The sequence below is a fragment of the Silene latifolia genome, chromosome X (assembly GCF_048544455.1).
Source record: "Silene latifolia isolate original U9 population chromosome X, ASM4854445v1, whole genome shotgun sequence".
NCBI classification, from domain to species: domain Eukaryota; kingdom Viridiplantae; phylum Streptophyta; class Magnoliopsida; order Caryophyllales; family Caryophyllaceae; genus Silene; species Silene latifolia.
In genome coordinates, this window is record NC_133537.1 from 241,102,008 (window position 1) to 241,113,831 (window position 11,824).

Here is an 11,824-nt window from a genome sequence, read left to right on the forward strand (position 1 = left end):
TTTCGCATTGGATTTTCGTTCGTACTTTCAATCATTCCGTTACAATTCTTCTGCGATTTTGGTATTCTTCTTATTCCAGTTTATTACTTTATTTTGCATTCATAGATATAGAACTGTTAGTTAGTTTCCCGAAACCATAATTATCGTTTTATGCTAGCCTTTTGTTCCGTTGTTTTAATCATGAATTCAGTAGTTAATTTCGTTAATTTCATTGTTGTTATCATCCCTAGTATGAGTAGCTAATTTAATCGTGCTAGGATGTAGGGGAACTATAGATTAGGCGGCGTAGAATTAACACGGCCTGAATCGCGTGTCAGTCGATCGACTGACCACGTGAGGTTTTACCTTCGTTTTAATTGTTTTAATTCTTTATTCGACGAATCGAGTGCACACGAATAGTTGAATATTTAGGATGTGACTGACCCATTAGATCGAGAGATAGGGACAATTGATTGACCACCAATTAAAATGACTAAACTATGCTGAGATCGAAAGATAGGTAAAGTTTAGATTATTAGTCACTTTTCAGGACGAGAGTCAGTATTAGTGATATTAGGGACTTATATAGCGAGATCGAAAGATGCTATCTGTTGAGAGTGGACCGAGAGGACCTCTTGTTTTCCCGCCTCATGTGTTTGATTTAAACCGACTTAGTTTGCTGCCGCCGAAACTATAGTGAACCGATCATCCTTGCACCCTCTTTTATTATCTGTTTTATCCGTTTATTTAGTTTATTGTCTTTTACTGCCTTTAGCTATAGACCAAATCAAATCAACCCCCACACTTGTTACCTTAGACTAAATTTAGACAACTTTTAATTACATTCGCCTCCTTGTGGTTCGACCCTGTTACCACTAGCCTAGGTTAGTTTTAATAGGTTTTATAAATCTTATTTTTGGTACTCACAACGACGGGTATCACTCATGTTTATTGTTCCAGGTGTAAAATGAGCCAAAAATTTTTAGATCATAAAGCTCACAATCCTGAACAGTTTCAACCATATCCTTCATCTCTGCCCTAGTAACTGGTGCACCCCCAATCCTTTCATCAACAACCATGATGGAATTGAAGTCTCCCCCCACTAACCAAGGGCCACTGACCTGACTATGGTAAGTCCTAAGGCTAAGCCATAAATCCTCTCTCTCAGATAAATGATTAAACCCATAGACCATAATGTACCAAAAATTCTTCCTTCTGATTGTATCATAAACCTCAGTATGTATACACTGAGCAGTCACATCCAAGATATTAACTGAAAACATATTAGGGTCCCAGATTAGCCAGATTCTGCCTCCCTTATGAAGACTGGTATTAGTGCAAATAGCCCAGTCCTCACAAAGATTAGATCTCACCTTGTTCCAATTCCTACTCCTAATTTTGGTTTCTAAAAGGCCAAACAGACCAATTTTATTATGCTGCAAAAACCACTTTATTTCATTCTATTTATTACTACTATTCATTCCCCTAATGTTCCAAAAACCACAACTACCCATTATCAGGATGTACAGTACTGGTCTCCCCTTTCTCATACAACACACGTTCAATCAATTCAGCCTTTGAGTTCTGTAATGACAGGGTTAAAGACTCCATAAAAGAGAGCCCTCCAGGTGTGAACAAACGCCTTTCTCCAGTACCTGCCCTCATCATTCGAGATATAAAACGTTTAGGCACAGACTGTTCCACCTCAGGCACCCTAGACCCAATTGCAGGACTGCTTCTCTGCACACTGGGAGTCTGTAGAACCCTAGGTTGCGTATTGAGTGGAAAATCTAATTGCTTCTAGTTGGTTTGAGGTACCCCTGCAATGACTTTTGGTTGATGCACTTTCTTTGGCTGTGCAGGCTTAGGAGGGATTACCTTTCCAGGGAGAGGAGCTTTTGGTTTCCATACCTTCCTTATTTTTGGTCCCCCTTTCCTGCAAATCTCAGCAGTATGGCCCATTCCCATACAAGAGGTGCAAAGAGTAGGCAACCAGTCATACACTACACGTACCCCATGAACCCTATCATTCTCATCAATGAAACAAATTTCAGTTGGGAATTGCTGATCAATTTGAACCTCCACCATAATCCTAGCATATCCCATGAAATCCCCCTGTGCCGTAGGAACATCGCATTTAATGAATTGTCCCACAGTACCACACATCTTTTTCAAACAATTCTCACCCCAAAACTTGATATCTAATCCATAAATCTTCATCCAAAGGGGAATCCTAGAGACATCATGTTTAATCAATTTCGACTCAGGTTTCCACTCTTTGATGATTACAAGCTTGTTATCAAAAAGCAAATGACCACTTTTCAAAACTGCCTGTTGTTGTTCTGCAGTCTTAAACCTTACAAGGAAAATCCCATTTGGAAGAAAAGACACTTTGTCTACCCCATTAGAAGGCCACACCCTTTCAACAAACCCACTGATAACATTACTCGGTGGATTTGCACCCAAGATGTAACAAAAGATGGAAGTAGACCAAAAAGAAATCTCACCCGCGACATCCTCCTTGACAAGGCGAGGTAAAGGCTGCAGAACTTCCGTCGTCACATTCTCCGCTGCCGGAATGACCTCCTCCAATTCCTCTTCCTCAACTATCGAATCTAAATCCTGCTCAAACTCCTGAGACGAAAATCTGATATGACGAGCAATCGATTTACCTTTCCCTTTAGCATTAGATGAATTATTTTTTGATTTATTTCCAGATGATTGTGAAGGATAATTGTTGAATTTCCTTGTTCGTGCCATTGCAACAGAATAAGAAAACCCTAGAAATTAAGAGAAGAAACTCTCTCTAACTTTCTCACTCATCCCTTTCCTGATTTTTTGCTTTTGTGGTCTGCTACTCTGCTCCAGCTTAAATATCCTGGTAAAGTTCTTAATGCTCATGTTTAGTTGTCTTTCATGGTTTAATGAATTCTTGACTAAACTTGAAAGGGACACATAGATGGTGTAATTTGTGTGCGCTAATATCTTGACATTGTGGTATTGAGTGGATAATATTAAGAGAGTAAAAGAGAGTCAAGGTTGCGTAGACCCAATTGCAGGACTGCTTCTCTGCACACTGGGAGTCTGTAGAACCCTAGGTTGCGTACTGAGTGGAATATCTGATTGCTTCTAATTGGTTTGAGGTACCCCTGCAATGGCTTTTGGTTGATGCACTTTCTTTGGCTGTGCAGGCTTAGGAGGGATTACCTTTCCAGGGAGAGGAGCTTTTGGTTTCCATACCTTCCTGGTTTTTGGCCCCCCTTTCCTGCAAATCTCAGCAGTATGGCCCATTCCCTTGTAAGAGGTGCAAAGAGTAGGCAACCAGTCATACACTACACGTACCCCATGAACCCTATCATTCTCATCAATGAAACAAATTTTAGTTGGGAATTGCTGATCAATTTGAACCTCCACCATAATCCTAGCATATCCCATGAAATCCCCCTGTGCCGTAGGAACATCACATTTAATGAATTGTCCCACAGTACCACACATCTTTTTCAAACAATTCTCACCCCAAAACTTGATATCTAATCCACAAATCTTCATCCAAAGGGGAATCCTAGAGACATCATGTTTAATCAATTCCGACTCAGGTTTCCACTCTTTGATGATTACAAGCTTGTTATCAAAAAGCAAATGACCACTTTTCAAAACTGCTTGTTGTTGTTCTGCAGTCTTAAACCTTACAAGGAAAATCCCATTTGGTAGAAAAGACACTTTGTCTACCCCATTAGAAGGCCACACCCTTTCAACAAACCCACTGATAACATTACTCGGTGGATTTGCACCCAAGATGTAACAAAATATGGAAGTAGACCAAAACGAAATCTCACCCGCGACATCCTCCTTGACAAGGCGAGGTAAAGGCTGCAGAACTTCCGTCGTCACATTCTCCGCTGCCGGAATGACCTCCTCCAATTCCTCTTCCTCAACTATCGAATCTAAATCCTGCTCAAACTTCTGAGACGAAAATCTGATATGACGAGCAATCGATTTACCTTTCCCTTTAGCATTAGATGAATTATTTTTTGATTTATTTCCAGATGATTGTGAAGGATTATTGTTGAATTTCCTTGTTCGTGCCATTGCAACAGAATAAGAAAACCCTAGAAATTAAGAGAAGAAACTCTCTCTAACTTTCTCTCTCATCCCTTTCCTGATTTTTTGCTTTTGTGGTCTGCTACTCTTCTCCAGCTTAAATATCATGGTAAAGTTCTTAATGCTCATGTTTAGTTGTCTTTCATGGTTTAATGAATTCTTGACTATACTTGAAAGGGACACATAGATGGTGTAATTTGTGTGCGCTAATATCTTGACATTGTGGTATTGGGTGGATAACATTAAAAGAGTAAAAGAGAGTCAAGGTTTATCATTTGTTGGTTACTAAGAAGAGATTACACCAAGTTCTTTCTCATTATTGAATTCTTGCCTATTACTTATTTGTTAAATTGTCCCTTTAGCAAAGTTTTCATCTTTTGATCATTCTCCATGATTTGTCCAAACCAAAGCATTTACCCGGGTGCATTAAGGGACATTAATCGCATACTTTGGATCCCTTTGAGCATTTAATCAACAATTGAAGAAAAATACCCGGATTTCCACGGCTCCAATTGGGATGGCCTGTCCCCGATCGGGGTTTGCTTCCTCTTGGCTTTTTACGTTATGCCCCTATTTTACTATAAATAGGGGCCTTAATCCGTCATTGTAGGATATCTTTTCTTACACAATTTTACACTTCCTTAGCTTAAGCACACAAATTCTCTCATAATTTTCATATTAGTTTCAATATTGTTAAACATTTGGTTCTTGTTTGTTCAAGCTTTTGGTTCTTATTTCAATACAATCTTTACTTTGTCATTTGGTTTTGTTCTTTCTTAGCAAGTTCTTATTACAAGTTCTACATTTAGGTAATTCTAATTTTACATTTCGTTATTGCTTTTGTTATTTATTTTACAAGTTATTTAGTTAATCATTTCATCATTGGCATTATTATTACTTATTAGTTTCATATTAATATTAATCAATTTCTTATTTCATGCTCAACATGTTTACTACATCATACATTGTTAGTTTAATTTCTAATATGAGTGAGTAGTTCCCTTTTGTCTAGGGATTAGGGAAGCCATGCATAATTAAAATATATAAATGTTAAATTAGGTTGATATAATATTGTCTATTTGTTTCTATCACATGTTTGCATCGCCACGATTAATCCTTGTTTAGTGGCCATATTCATCGATTAAGTTTGTTAATTCGTTCTATAAGTCGAGAGGCACGGAATCGAATTAGACTAAGCATGTGTTAGTAGGACGACCTAGTCATAACGAGAGTTCTCTAGGACCCGGTGTATGGTTGACACTAATATCGAGAGGTGGGTGTCTTTAGCCTAAACAATTGACAATGTTATTCCGAGTTTAACATGAACATATATATACATTTGCATGCGTGACCCGATTCCCCTAGACTCCTTTAATCATATATTTTACATCGTTATAATTGCTAGTTAACAAACCAACCAACAAACCAAACCAATCGTAATCGACTTTGATAGAAGTCTTTTCATAGCATTTCATAGCGCAATTCCCGTCTCCTTGTGTTCGACCCCTCGTACTACATTAATTTGTGTCTAGGAAAATTATCTTTGATTAAGTGTGCGACATAGCCTATCACATTGTTTGTGATTAGTTTTAATTGTTGAGTCTTAATTGTCATTAGTGCTTTAACTAATTGTTGGTCAATAGTTTACAATTCAAGACTTTAGTTTAAAAGTCCTTCTCTTTGGTTCGGCCCTAACTTGCCATTTTACTACTTTGTTGTTAGAAGCTAGTAGAGTCTAGTTAGGTCTATAAATTGTTTGTTTGATGGGTTAATGAGTGGATTTACGACGCCCTAGTCTTTTCCAATCAAATTTTGGCGCCGTTGTCGGGGAAGGAAACATAGCTAGAGCTTGAGTTGTGGTTTATGCTTGGTTGTTCTTTATTTCATTTTTGTTGTTAGAAGTAAGTTGTAGTTTTAATTTGTCTTGTTTAGTGTGAAGGTTTTATGCCTAGTTCTCAAGAAGAATTAAGCGATCAAGACCTAGACTCAAGTGCAAGGGAAATTTATGATTGATTCTTTACAAATCCATTCTACCAAAGACCTCCAAGAGTTGATTCAAGTGAAGAGGAACCGGAATTTGTAGTATAATCAAGTGAAGGGGAAACCATTGAGGTTACACCTTTAAATATTCGCTTATCTCAAAAAATGGCTAACAACACTAGGACCATTCGGGAACTAAAGGGTAAGGAATTATGATGAGCAACCCTTATGCACTGCCTATCCACCAAGGGGGCAAATGCTAACTTCGAATTGAAAGGATACTTCATCCACAACTTACCTAAATTTCATGGGCATTCGGGAAATGACCTCAATCGTCATCTTTCCGAGTTTCACATGATGTGTGAAGGGGTTACACCCAACGGGATAACGAAAGACCAATTCAATTTAAGGGAATTTCCATTCTCCTTGAATGATGCGGCCAAGGATTGGCTCTTTTACCTCCCACCGGGTACTATTCGCACATGGAAGGAAATGAAGGCGGCATTCCTAGAGAAGTTATATCCCGACTCCCAACACAATCATGCCAAGAAAGCTATCACCACTCTGGAGCAATAAATGGGTGAGAGTTTGTATGAATATTGAGAGAGATTTAAACGATTTGTTGCCCAATGTCCATATCATGGATTGAGTGGTGACGACCTCCTTGTGAATTTTTGTGATGGCCTCACCCAACAAGACCAACATCTTGTGAATGCCGCAATAAGTGGGGAGTTGAAAACTTATCCGTGACAGAGGCAAATGAGATTATAGAAGGACTTGCCGCAAGCACAAGGAGTTATTGGAGAGGAAATAGAGGGTCAAAGAATGTCTCTTCACTTGACGCATCCCTTTCCTCCAATCAAAGGCTTGAAAAGAGTGTGGATCATCTTACTCATTTGGTAGCAAACTTGATGGGTAACACTCAAGACATGGGTGGAGGACAAGGGCTTCATGTGGAATATAATTTTTGTCAAGGACCCCATCCGGTAGAATCATGCCCCATTGTGCAAGAAGAAGGCATTGGAGTGGAGAATGTTAGTGCCATGGGACATGGCAACTACAATTTAATGAACCCTACCAGAGGTGGCTACTACAAGTATGACCCAAGTGGAAACACTTATAATATTGGTTCTAGGGATAACCCAAACCTTAGTTGGGGTGGAGAAACTTCAAGGAATTTTCAAAATGGTCAATTCGACCAATTACGAAACCAAAACTCACAAGGCCAAAACCCAAACTATCAGAGAAATCAAAATTTTCAACAAAGCCAAAATTCAAACTCCCAAAGAAACTTCAACTGCAACACCCAAAATCAAAATCAAAACCAAGGGAAATCATTCCAATTTGGCACCCAAAACAACACAAGCCCTCAACAAGAGGGAATATTAAAGAGTTGCTTAAGACCATAGTGAGAGAGAAATCCATTGCCAACAAGAGGTTTGAGAAGCTAGATGCCGAGAAGAGTGCAAGTGATGCACGGGTTGCCAACATTGATATTCAACTTGGCCAATTGCTCAAGAAATTGCCAAGCAAAATCAAAGGAACTCCACTTTGATCCCATCAACAACCATCCCTCCACCTAGGGAGAATGCAAGTGCAATGACTTTGCGAAAAGGAAGAACCTTAGAATCCCCTCCAAAGAAGAAGAGAAAGGCAAAGTCAAAGGAAAGGGGCATTAACATTGAGGAACAAGAAGAAGAAGAGCTTGTGGTTGAGCAAGACAAAGGTTCATCAACAAAAGCTAGTAGGGAAGAAATGGAGAATCCCTTGAACATGGACAAAGGAGAGGAAGAAAACAACACCTCAAAGGATCACATCGATGAGATCATTAGAGAACATATAGTTGAGGTACCTTTCCCTCACGCTCTCACACATTCTAAGAGGTTTGAAAGAGATGGGGATCTCTACGAAACCTTTAGAAAGTGTGAAGTGAACATTCCCCTACTCAATCTTTTAAAAAGTGTTCCGAGGAACTTTGCATGCCTAGGAGAAACTCAAAGCAAAGGACTCAAAAAGTAAGGGTAAGTGAACACATATCCGCCATTTTCAAAAAGGCACTTCCTAAAAAGTGCGGTGATCTGGGTATGTTCACTATCCATGCTCTATTGGAGGTAAGAGTTTCACACATGCCATGCTAGATTTAGGTGCATCAATTAACATCATGCCTTACAACCTCTATGAGACCTTAGGGCTACCACCTTTGAACAAAACTGATGTAGTGATCCAACTCGCGGATCGCTCAAACATTTACCCTAAAGGAATGGTGGAAGACGTATTAGTAGAGGTAGACCATCTCACGTTCCCGACCGACTTCTATGTCCTTGACATGGAACCGGATTCTAGGGCAACACCCATATTGCTAGGTCGCCCATTCATGAAAACCTCAAAAACAAAGATCGATGTGTCCAACGGTGTAGACATGGGACACGCGGCGGCGCGCGCGGACGGCGCTTGAAATGAGCGTGCATTTTGTGGAGTCGCCACCAATTTTTATGGGAAATTGGAACCGTTCGAATACCTCGTGCCATGTCAAGACACAAAGTAATGACATGAACACTAAGAACTCGTTACCCTTAGCATTCTATGTCTAGAATGACTCTCGTGGATGCCAATGAACACGGATGTTCACAGAGATCTGGAGTAAGGGGTGAGGGTAAGTATTAGGAAGTCCTTTTACTGAACATCTAATCCCGCCCGCCTCGATAGCCGCCTCTACTAATGATTAGGGAAATCGTTCATAGTTGATATATAATCGATTATATGCATGCAATGCAACAAACAATAGATTAATCCTAGCATGTGAATTAAACTATGTCGGTGGGCACGTAATTAAGCAATTAATTATGTCGATTTGAGATTTAGAATTGATTTCATGTGAAGGATCAAGAAAATAAATCATACATAAATAAATACGATAAATGAATAACAATAATTAAAATTATAAGTGAATTACAATGGCTTAATTGATTTACGTCAAAAGTACACCTAAAACGGGGTTTTGAAGATAAAAAGAGAGGAAAACAAAAGGTTTGAAATAAAGCGATAAAACAAGTCAGATTAGGGGCGATATTACGATTATTAGTTAATTAAACACGTAATTAAAGACTATGTAAAGCGAAAACGAGTTCAGGGACAGAAATCATCTCAGAACAGGCGCAGCATATGCTGCGTCCCTTGAAAGAGGCGCAGCTATCCCTGCGTCTGTTCTGAAGTTGAGCTCTGTCTGTGAAGTCAGAACTGCAATCCGTTAATCTTCATTGACATATTTACGATTAATTATTGATATTTAGACTTAAGTGGAAGTGATTTAGCAGGTTAATTACATCTGGAACCGTCATAAAAACGATAAAAAAAAATGGATTAAAACGAATTAAAACGAGTTAGAATGAATTATATTTATTTACGATGTCGGAAATACAAAAGGAACGAACTTTGAACTCGGAAATCAAATCGATCCCGATAAATTGAAATCAAATAAAGGAAATTATGTACAAAAGACGAATCCCAGAAACTTGATATGGAGAAATCGAGTTTCTAAAATCCGGGTTTGATTTAGTGACGAAAACCCGCATATATCGAATTACAAGGGATTTAAGTCGAAATAAAACGTTATAATTAAAAAGGAAATATTAGAACATGGTTTATATGCTGAAGAACGAAAGAAAATAGGAAAAATAAGGCGAAAAGGACAAAGCAGAGGAAACTCGAGGAAGAAGAAGAAGAGAAGGAGCAGCGGCAGCCTCTGGAAGAGGCGCAGCAGGTGCTGCGACCCTTCGAAGAGGCGCAACTGCTGCTGCGTTTCTTCTCGACGTCTGGTATCCGCTGTTGCGTAAAAACAGTTTTATAAAAGGACTTTTTAAAGTCGGTTTTAAATATACTTTTGACGTAAACCTTACATTAATTGGTACAAAAGTAAAATACAATAAATTAAAGTGGGATTTACACCCTCAGACTTACATGTTTGACGGAACGAGATTAACTAAGTTAACGTTAGTGATTGCTCGACTCGAATGTATGTAGAAAGTGCCCTCGTTAGAGGATTTTAAATTAATTGATTGATGTGTAGTGGTGAAATTGCTCGGTCATGCAACGTGACTGGTACTCAGAATGATCTGAGCTTACGTGGTCGCGTAGAGCAAGCACGTAGGTGTCGAAAGCTTAGAGCAAGGTCTAGAATGCAAAGGGAGAAGAGAAGGGCGGACACTCGCGTGAAAAATATGGAGACCGGAGGTCTCTATCTATAACAAAAAAATGTGAAGAGTTTTGGAATGACACAAACTTTGGAAAGAAATCACGGAAATATTCCGTAAACAGCCAAAGAGGGCTGGGGAAGAGGCACATCAGCTGCTGCGTCATTTCCCCCAGAGGTTTCCTCCTCTGGAAGAAAGATTTCCGCGTTTCTATTATGGAATTGCGGTAGATCTATACTTCCTTATTCCGTAAAATATGATATATGGAAGATATTTTACCAAAAGATATAAAATTTTATTTGGAATAAATATCTAGAATATTCTAGAACATTCTGACTCGGCATTTTAAACGGTTTCTTAGAAAATGAAGCGGTTTTTGACCCGGACTCCAAATGAACTCTAATTACTGTCAAAACGACCGTATGGGCGCATAGATGATGACCAAGGGGTAGACTCTAGTGTTTAAGCTATCACCAGATGATAAACTTACGAACTACCATAAATTATTCCGCGTACCAAACATGCGGCCCAATCATCACTGGGTGGTTGGCGGAAGTTTTAGAAATGAGGTATCTACAGAGCCCCCACTTTGATTGAGGCTTGGACAAGGCGAAAGTCAAAGTATAGCCATAAGGTCAATCAAAGATTACAACCTGACAACTATGGCGACGCAAGGCGGTTCAAGGGGTCTGAGCCAAGGACCTGTCGTCAGGAACATTTTAGAGTCTGTCGATTATCGGGGAGGGTCGTTTAAAGTCCATTAGACCACGTAAGGAAGCTCGCTAGCCGTAAGAAGAAACCATACCTGAGGTACTCCTGGGTGAAACGGGACTGAAGGCGTTTCGGCGAAACTTTTGTCTGAAGATAACTTGAGGTCTGAAGAAATTTCTTGACACTTCTGAAGGCTAATTCTGAAGGCAGCAGGACGTTGGGAGAAACTGCTGGAGAATCTGCTTGCGTCGGTCTCAAGCGAACTCTGCTTTTGAGATATTCGTGGGCTGTGAATGGCAACGAAATCTCGCTTGGGGAACATATAAAGTCTTGATTGTCAATAGCAATACTGCAAAATATTGCTAGAGGAACACATACTAACGACTAGGAACATCTTGATTGTCATAGGCAACACTGCAAAATATTGCTGAGGGAAATATATGGATGACTCTGTCGGGATTGAATCATTATTGAGGGAAATATGCTTGTGTCTGCTCCCAAAAAAACTCCGCTTCTCGAGAGGTACATTGGCTATGAACTCTCATGGGGAATATAAAGGTATTTATAAAGGTGTGTTCTAAACACCGTCGAGGAAAATGAAGAGGCTTGACTGATAGCGGCGCATCCTAAGCACCGCTGGAAGTCCGCTCAATTGTTGCAAGCGAAATCCTAATAATAAAAAGAATGAGTGTGGACATGAGGGGCCCACGGGGGCGCTTGGGAAATAAGCGTTTGCATTTGTGGAGTCGCCACCAATTTATTGTGGAAAATTGGAAACCGTTCGAATATTTCGCGTCATGTCAAGACACAAAACAATGACATAGACACTAAGAACTCGTTACCCTTAGCATTCTATGTCTAGA

At 39.5% G+C, this 11,824-nt stretch overlaps 1 non-coding gene across 1 annotated transcript; it reads right to left on the bottom strand.

Annotated features, from left to right (window-relative positions):
- Positions 1-6,601: 6,601 nt before the first annotated feature.
- On the bottom strand, positions 6,602-6,707 carry LOC141625552 (small nucleolar RNA R71). Its single transcript, XR_012535326.1, has one exon. It is a non-coding gene; the product is annotated as a small nucleolar RNA R71 (small nucleolar RNA).
- Between the last annotated feature and the right edge of the window lie 5,117 nt (positions 6,708-11,824).